The sequence below is a fragment of the Nicotiana tomentosiformis genome, chromosome 1, assembly GCF_000390325.3.
Source record: "Nicotiana tomentosiformis chromosome 1, ASM39032v3, whole genome shotgun sequence".
In the NCBI taxonomy this organism is placed as follows: domain Eukaryota; kingdom Viridiplantae; phylum Streptophyta; class Magnoliopsida; order Solanales; family Solanaceae; genus Nicotiana; species Nicotiana tomentosiformis.
Genome location: NC_090812.1, coordinates 104,830,819 through 104,841,009, shown reverse-complemented (window position 1 = coordinate 104,841,009; position 10,191 = coordinate 104,830,819). Strand labels below are relative to the sequence as shown.

General features: G+C 35.2%; 1 long non-coding RNA gene across 1 annotated transcript; it reads right to left on the bottom strand.

The window, feature by feature from the left end:
• Positions 1-5,621: 5,621 nt before the first annotated feature.
• On the bottom strand, positions 5,622-8,912 carry LOC104102796 (uncharacterized). The gene is made up of 2 exons (XR_687767.4): positions 8,627-8,912; positions 5,622-5,840 (listed from the first exon to the last, which is right to left on the bottom strand). It is a non-coding gene; the product is annotated as an uncharacterized lncRNA (long non-coding RNA).
• Between the last annotated feature and the right edge of the window lie 1,279 nt (positions 8,913-10,191).

The window sequence follows — 10,191 nt, the reverse complement described above, 5'->3', positions numbered from 1 at the left end:
GGATCAACAGCCACTCCTGGGGTGGTATTGGCTTCTTGGCCAATTCTCACTCTCTTCTTAGGTGCCATTTACTGAAAGTTAGAACAATGCATGAGTTAGGGAAAAACAAACTCACATTCTACTCTATCGCACGATATAGAACAACAATGAAGGGTATCATTCTTAAGTGTCCAAGTAACCCCCTAATTATAGATGTGGTCGACAACACACCGATAAGAAGGGCTCTACTATACACGGCTCCAAGACATCCTAGGACATTTTAAAACCCTAGGCTCTGATACCAAGTTTGTCACGCCTCAACCTCGGGGAGCGCGACCGGCGCTCAACCGAGTGAACCCGGTCGAGCAAGCCTATTAAACCTTTCCTACCCGACTCATTCATAATCCAAAAAGGGAATGCATCACCATTTGTAAAACAGGGGAGAGATCAGTTATATAAATATATAAAAGTTGTTAGTTCATTTTTCCTTATATAGGTACATTATACCATAGTTGAGTTTCCAAAATACAAATCGATCCAACGACCACCACAACATACATACATGACCTACATAAACGTCTACGGAGCCTCTAAGGGTACAAAAGAGCAACATGACAATACCGGCAACAAGGCCCCGACTATACCTCAAAATATGAAAACGTATACAAAAGAAGGACTACATGACCCCTGGGAGAAATGGGGCTCACCAAGACTGCTGTGAGGAGAGAAAGAGAGCACCACTATCTGCGATCGGCACTATCTGCGATGGAACCACCTATATCCATTCAAAGATGTAGCGCTCCCGGCAAACGGGATGTTAGTACTGTCGAATAGTACTAGTATGTAAGGCAAACACCAATATTAGTAGAATGAACAGTGAAACAAAGAGAAGGCAGCCATAATAATCAATAAGTACTTCACAGAAATACAAAGAAACACCAAGAAAGGATCACATAGTTTCCAATTCAATCTTTCCATCTTTTTAGGTTAATAATCTTTAGTGCCAAAGCCACAACTCACAATGCCACCGTATTTTTATATGGAGTCCGGTCTCGGCCCGACCGGCTAAGCCATCTCAAGTGATACATATCCATATCCATAATATAAATCAATAATTTCAACACAAATGCCACCATGTGTACAGCATGATATCTGATCTCGGGCCGATCGGCTAAGCCATCCCACTTGAGACATAACCTCTTTCAATTGTTTACTCAATTCACATTTCTTTCCCATCTTTCACTACATGGCACAAACAGCCTCAATTATTAAATAGTTCCCGGCACTTGGGCACATTTTACAATTCAAGTCTTTCCCTTTTTTATTTGTTCAAATAACGTCATCATTCATGTTGATAAGTACCATCACATAAGGCATTGCACACATAAGGGAAGAAGCTTGGAAAATCATAATTACGTTCTCAAATAGCATGATGACATTATAAACATCTAAAACAATTAGGGAATATGAATCTTTCAACCCAACACACTAAGGCAAACAATTCTAGTATAATCAAGTCGGAACTTACACCAATTATTCGGACACCAGGAGTTCGATTCTAGGAAGAAGAGAGTTAGCCATACATACCTCAATTGCGCTTCTTTATACTCTACAATTATCTGGAACCCTTAGCAACCTCAATATATTTTAGTAATATACAAATTGAACCCAAAATTAGGAAAACGTTCATGGTTCTAGTTCACTTTTTATTTTTCCCACACTCTTTATCACATGCATGCAAGAATCTATCTTGGCACCACGAAACCCCGAGTTTTTTGGTTTAAATTTTTACGGGTCCTTACATATCAATCACTCCCGAACGGAGAATACTTTACATTTTAGTGCAAAGCTCTCCCAACAAGCGGAGACGCACTCTGAGAATCGAGCTCTCCCAACAAGCGGAGACATTTCTCAATGCAAATCTCTCCCAACAAGCAGAGACGCACTTTTCCAATCAAGCTCTCCCAACAAGCGGAGAAATTTTTCAAATTCTCTGACAGCTGCAGAACGGTACATAGCTCGGCTAACAAATCGAGTCAAGATTAAGTATCCCATCATCCCAATCCCAATATAACGGCTCGTCGGTAGCCAGGCATGATCATTCCCAAATCATTTACATCGCATCTTAATATATTCTACATTATAATATATTGGTATGCGTGTATTTCAATTATTTTGTAGGAACAAACACTGCAACGTGGAACTTTTTCTTAGCAGCAGACTGAACTACAACGCTATGGGGATAGCCAACCCAGTAGCGGGCCTAAGATCCCAGCTCAGGATGACCAGCGAGTTTAAAATTTTGAATCATTCAAATCAGGCTGCAAAATTCAAGCTACCATGAGTGACCAGTTTTCTGTCTCGCCGTATCATTGCAATATGATACTGGGCATTTCCTACGAGTGCTACTTCCCCAAAATCCCTACTCCAGAACTACATGAGGCCTGATCCTCGTTAAGCCCGAGGTATGTAAGCAATTTAAAGCCAGAAATCAGCCTGATGCCCCCAAATCTTTCTAGATTCTTCCTCAATTCAATCCCACAAATTCACCATCTCCATTTCCTGCAATACCTGCCTAAAAGTCTAGATAAATTGGCTTTGGTTCAATTTCTTTGCCCGAAAACTCTTTCATCGTCTCCGGTCAAGGAGGGACAGTTATTAACGGCCAATTTTGACCCTCCCTTTTAAAATTTATTTATTTATACTTAATAATTTGCAATAAATATTTTCAAAGTATTTTCCAAGTAATGAATACCTATTTCTACAAGTTAATCCAGTATTAGTTTCAAAATTAATCATTTGGTATTAGTATTATGTAATCACAAATTATATCTGCTATTTTTGGATTATAAAAATAATTTCTATGCGTAAGTTCTATAATAAATTCAAAATATATCAATCCAACGGCCACAAAATTTTCTCTGAAAATCCCTTTAAACGCTAAAATACCAGGACCGTTAATCGAAAAGATCAATGGCCCAGATCTTCCTTACTTCTTTAATCCAGAGACCAATCGGTCTAACCCTAGCAACCCTAATTCATTTGCATCATCATAGCCGCCTCCCCTTTCCCTTTTGTCTCTTTTGTTTCTCATCTCTCCAACCTCCATCAGTTATAAGACCTTGCACAAATCCATGCAAGGTCAACAAAATCAAACCACAAACACTCAATTTGCCTCTCTACATCCGTGAATCCTGCTGTTATCTTTCCATTTTCATCACCAAATTCAAACGCCCTAATTCTGAAACCTAAGACTCAAAGGTGAAAGCTCAAATTGCTTGAGCTTTGTTATGATCTTTCAAATCGAAGCCTAAAATCACCTCTTATCTTATGAACCCCGTGAATCCTGCTGTAAATTCCTTTTTCAATCAAAAAATTCAAAATCCTTCAAGTCTGAAAATCCTAGCTTGAAGGCGTAACTTCAAATCGCCTGAATCCTCTCGTGCCCCGTCAAATCAGAGAATGCATGAAGCCTTCTTCAGAAAATCATCATGGAATCCTATACCCAGAGATCAAACGCAGTGACCTATGGGTTTTAGGGTTTGTCCGTTGGTTCGAAGCGTCAACAACCAATTACCCTTCACTCACGTAAACTCAATACTGAATTTCCCCTCTGTCTTCTGATTTTTATTCGATTTGCTATCATCATTACCATGAGTCACTCTCCACTATCTGATTTGAATTCTCTGAACTCTAGAACCTTAATGGCACTATAAATAGAAGCCTTTAATGTTCCCATCTACAACAACCTACCAAGAGGAAAATCACAAGCCAACTATCCAACACTGAAGAGATACACACAAAAAAAAACTATTGAGAAGTTTAGCCTTAGGTTTCTCACTGTTTTCTTTTTCTTTTTTGTTGAGTACTATTATTGGTCTAAACTTGAGTGTTCTGGGATCTTAAGTAATTGAAAAGAGCTCTCGTTTGGTTTGCTACTCTCAAAAAGGTAAGCATCTCTCTCACTTTTCTTTTTTGAATGATACAAGTATGCCAAGTTAGGTTCTGTATATTGCAATTGTTCTATGGTGTTTAATATGTTAATACTTGTGCTTTGTTATTTTAACCACTACTTGTGATTAGTTGTCCTGCTATGAGTCTTTAAATGATGGTTGATTAAGCTATAATTGACTCTTGCTGATATTATTTCCTGAGCTCCAACAATCTACATGTTTAAGTTGTTATATGTACATGTTCACATGAATCTTATAAGCCTTGTTGGCATGCATTAACCCTTATCCTCGCTTGTTGCATTTTTTTCCTTGCCTGCTGCATCTTTGTAGCTTGTGAGTTTCTGAAGTTGAACCTATATTCTAATGACTATGATTGAATGAATTTTAAGGTGTTTCAGTTTATATTCTCTATCCCTTTAAACCTTGGCAGAAATTCTGAGTGTTCATATACCATCTCCTTTGTTTAAGACTGTTAAATTGTTGCTGTTATATCCTTTCATTTTGTTTAGTTTGCTTGTTGCTGATATATCCTTTCATTTTGTTTAGTTTGCTTGTTGCTTCTGTTGACATGATCTTATTTAAACTAAACCTCTCTTTTATTCTCTCTGTAATCCTGTTGTAAACACATGTTAAGGATAATTCATCTTTCCTCATAATGTGATTAGGATTCTGTCCTTTCCTCTCTGTTATAAAGACTGCTAATTGGACAAACTGAGCTTAATTGTTCTTCTTGATTAGTCAATACTCTCAACAACATGCTTATTTGATATGTCCTATCTCTTATATTTAGAGTCATCATGCATCTTTATATTTTAAAGAACCTAGCTACTCTGCCCTAGTTAACTAATAATTTGTAAAAAGGAAGCATGATCATCTTTGTATCCATGAGCTAACTTGGAATTAATTTTGAGTTAAAAATTGTCCTAATGCAATGCCTCTCCCTTGTCTGTAACTTTGCTTGATCCAACTCTCAAAACGTGTAAAGATTCCTTTGTCTGCATAAGGTCATTACTGACCTGAGATGTTCAAGTATCTGATTAACTACTGCATGTTCCTACTTAATTCCTAGTTATACATTCTGTCCAGAATTATCCTAGTCTTTATTCTCTTGATAATTTTAAAATCAAGTCTAATCCCTAAAGTCTCATAAGGGTCTTTGCTGATGCTATCTGAGCTTGATAATTTCCTTGAAGTTAATGCCATTAGGAGTATGATGCTTAAGAATTCCCTATTATAGTTTGTAAGTTAGTGAACCTACTGAGAAAGATTGATCATGTCATAAATACCTGTGAAATCTCTATACATGATCTACAAGAAAAACGGTCATTAGCGACAGGAACACTGGTCCCTAAAAGTGTGATTTTGGTCCTTAAAGGTCAATAACGACCAGTAAAATCTGGTCGCTACCCGTCGCTAGAGGCTCCGCCGCTAAAGGCCAATAACGACGAGTTTGAGCATATGGTCGTTAAAGCGTTTTAACGACAGGAAAATGTCTAGTCCCTAAAACACTTTTAGAGACCACAAATCTGGTCCTTAAGCACTTCTATTTTGGTCCCTAAGCATAGAACAAATTGTTGCCTTCAATGTTTAGTAACCAGTTCTACTGGTCCTTAAAGAGTCTTTTCCAGTCATTTTTAAAAAAAATATATATTATTTTTATTGTAGAAAATCACATGCACATAACAAAAATATCAATAACATCATGCTTTCATATACAAATGTACATGTACAAAAAAGGGTATTACATCCCACTGGTAATTGTATAACTATGTTGCATATGTCATGGTGCTCTTTACACAATCTTTTAGCAAAAATAACTTTTTTCCTAACTACCCTGGCAAGTGATAAAGAATACTGCACGAAGTCTTCAAAACTTGCATCTTGACTTGTAAGATCAACTCTTCAAACCTTGTAAAAAAAAAAAGAAAATTTCCTTCTAGAAAATTATGAAGATCATATTAAGTATCTGAAAGATAACAACAATGAGAGGAACACCTGAATATTGCATACTTTCCTCTCCTTCAAAGCATGTCATTTTCATATATAGTCCAATTGCACTTTTCAAATACAGATTAATGTAAAATAACTTATCCATATTTACGAAACACATTATCCGAGTAACAATACTTTTACAAGTTTCAATAATGTACACACCTATAACCAATATGCAGTGAACCATATTTCCTCCCGCGAGACAATCTGGAAGTAACTAAATATAGTTTAGATCTTGAAAATCAGTTTGTGCTCAACACATAAGTTATAAGCCAGCACATACTGTATACAAAAGTTTACTAAAGCACAACCTCATGGCCACTGATAGTAACTAAACACACTCAAACAATTCAAGGAAAGATTTCTTCATTTGCTGTTTATAGGAAAGAGTAAAACTATTGTTAACCTTATAATCAATAATTTTGAGAGCTAGATATTGAGCAAATTACATAACTAAGAGCCCAAGAGAAAAGGCATTATACAATCTGGAGGATAAAGCTGAACCCACTAACCATTCTTCATATATGTCTTTGTTCAAATAAAGTAATTATTATTTATAGCTAACATCAGTCATAACCTAAGAACACCAATGGAAGATGTTCTTTAAGAAGTATTTATGTGAAAAGATCAAAGTAGATGGTGAGAATTATAGTAAGAACTTTTATTTACATGCCATACATATAGATATTCCCTCTGAAGCTTGACAAAAAAAAAACGTCATGAAAGTTTCATTTACGACCCATCTCAGGATCATAATAGATACCTTATCAAATTAGACAAATGGGCTAGGATAACTATGTGAGATAATTATACCAGGGCTATTATTTTTGACAAGGACGAATCATGAGAATCGAATGAACCAATAAATAAATTATACTCATTACAGAACTACAACAAATGATGAGAATAATTCTATTCCTCTAATGTAAAGACAGAGATCCATTTCAATGGCCAAGGTGAACAAATATCTGAAGATAATAACAACTTTTAGTTAAAGTAAGATACAATTGTCCTTCTTGAAATATTTTTAACTACACCACCCAACCCCTTTCCTTCCTATTATTTACATCCAGAAGTTGAACTAAGATGCAATTGCCTTTGGAATTTTAAAATTTTGGTAACATTTTTTTCTTGCTGTATTTTTTACTGTGACAAGCTTAAATGAAGTGACACGGGCAGTTCATAATGCTCAAAACAACCAACATACTCTCAAAACAATAAGAACATACATAAATATTAAGATATATGAAGCATCAGAGTTAAATTTCATAAATCAATCAACCATGAAGGTATTGCCTAAAAACTTTTATCGAATTAAATTTGGGTTTAACATTGTCTTCTAATTCAATTAAAACAAGCAGAGAGATATTGAGATTGAAGAAATTATGATGTTTGTGAGCTAAAAGAATGACCTCATGTGTAATATGATGTTGACCTCTTTGTATAATCAACATATGAAGAGAATTTCCGAATACTTCAAATCACAGTTAAGAAAAAAAACATATTATAAATACGCAGTGTGTGAAGATTGCAACATACTATAAATAGCTAATAGAAAATGTAGTAGAGTAAGTTATTGCTATGTTGAATTTTCTATTCTCTCATCTCACTCCGTTTCATCTCCTTCTATCTTCTCTCTATCAGTTGGTTTTCATTATTGTTCAATTGCAATTTCCCTTATTAGTCTATTGTAATTCAGTTGAGTAATTTTAATACAATCAGCCAGTTTTATTATTAACTGAGTTATTAATTAGATTGTTTTATAATTCTAATACCCTATTGTACATATTTAAGACCTAGCTACTGTGAAAAATTCAGCAATACTGAAGCACTAATAGCACGACCACAAAATATATGATCCATTGTTTCCTCACAAGTCTAACACAACATCATTAGAAGGCAAAACAAAATCCAAAGGATTTGATCTTATAATATGTAGGCAGCTTTCTTTGTAACAAATTCCACATTAGAGAGAACAGTTTAAATAGATGAGGCTTCATCAAAGGCATTCTATTCATAAGAGATGGATTTTGGTACTATTTAATTAGGTTCTATGCATTCAAGCAAATGATTTTTCTTATAAGTGGAGCCAATCCAAACAACCTAGTCAAATTTTGACACCAAATGAATTATAATCCCACCTATCTTAGTTGGAAAAAATCTAGGAACAGAGTGAGACAACTTCAGCAAGTGACACCACAACATTACATATCTACAGATTTCTTTCCTTTCCTAATACAACACATCATATTTGGGTTAAAGATATTATTTTTTGTTCTTTTTAATTCTGGAATAATAAAAAGATAAACTTTTTTTGACTATATAACATTTAATTTAATCAACTTTCAGTATTTTTTCTTATTTTTTGAGGATGCACGCTCACAATCCCAAAAATACAAGTGTTTACTGCTGCATTGAAAGGGACATCTCAACATAGAAAGACTTCTATTACCTACATTTCTTCTCACGAACAAAACAACTAAGGAAGATTTTTTCATTCCCTCATCATCCTTTCTCTACACCCCAACTTTAAACCTAGCCCTAGCGACGAACCTCACATCTCATTACTCCCACTTTAAGCCCTACACCGCAACAATTAACTGTCAACAAAATCCATACAAAATATTATCATTCTCTACAATTAATATTCACTAAAAAGAAATTTCTAGTCTTCGACCAAAAACAGAAGAAAAGTGACAAACCTGTTCAGATTGATAACTATTTTCATTGTCGGTTTGTGAGTCTTCACCCAGTTCAAATAGACTTCACGTGAGTCTTCAACCTTTGAGAGATAAATTTGAGATAGTTGATTTTTAAGGATTTCACATGCTTTCAGATTAAAAACTACATAGAGAGGATAGGGTTTTGTTTTGGGGAAAATACGAGAGAGAGGGGGGAAGGGGGTTGGTGGGGGATTAATTTAATATGAGTCTTTTTTTTTCAACTAATGAATAGGAGTAGTTTTTATATTGGCGCGGTGGCCCTTGTACTCCCCGCTTAACTTAGCTTATTAGGGACGGTCTATTTATCTTTTTAATTAATCTAGCAAATAAAAAAGAGAATTAGGGACCGGCCAAACAACTTGTCCCCATATGCACACTTTTAAAGACCAGATTTTCGCCCTGTCGTTAACTGTTGGTCGCTAATAATCCTTTTTCTTGTAGTGGACACTTTTAGGCACACTATGAATTATTTTTGTATAGCTTTACCTTTTCTTGGAGAATTACCTTACTATAGACTTAACCTTTTGCAACATGTTTATGATGTTTCTGATGTTCACCTGTATGAGTTTCAGAATTAGATCTTTAGAATTCATATGAATACATGTTTGCTTGGTAATTCAGTATAGATTGTATGTTCTTATGTTAGGAAGGAAAGTATATTTTGTGGTAAGTAATACCTTAGCGTTTAATTTGTATTAGAAGGGCCTCATTGGCATTCAAACCTGTAAAGAAAATATGATGTTAGTGTTTAAGGGTATTTGGGAGTGGGGTTCGACTCTAAGTTGGGTTGCGCTCCCCAGCACAAGTATTGCCCTGGGACTTGAGTCCCTTGGGAATTTTGAAGTACTGAGGGATCCAAAGGGGGCACCGACCTTGAGTGGGGCTTCCTCCTTAGCCCTTATTTCATTGACGCATTTATTTCTTTAAGGGTTTAATGTTCAATGACAAGGAAAGATTTCCAATATGGATTATTTGTTAAGTAAAGCCACCACATTAATATAATTTCTCACAATTTTGATTATTTTCTTGTTTCAATTATTTGTCTATATATCTGTCATGTTTATATGAATATGTTGAGAATATGGAGTATATTTCTAATAACATTCTTTTATATTTTTTAGACATGTACACATTTGGGCCTGCTGAATTCCTAAGGAACTCAGGCCCAAATCAGCCTTGTTGCATCTTTGAAAAGTCCAGTCTTGCTGTAGCCGTACCTCTCAAATTGTTGGGCCTACCTTATTGTGGCCCAATCTTCAAAGTCGAGTCTTCTCCCTTACTTCTTTCATTACTGTCCATTATTTCTATAGCTTAGTTTACTGTCTTAATTATTTTTCGCTTATTGCCTTCAATGTCTTATCGCATTTTCGTTTTTATGTATTAACACTCATATATTAGATTATGTATTTATTTTTTTTGCTCTAGCATCACATACAACTTAGGCAAACCTTAATTAATATAGGACTTAAAAGAAAATCGCTAGTAATTGATCTTCGCCTCCTGCTAATTTCAACTTGTTCATCTTATATACTCACTCTTCTTAA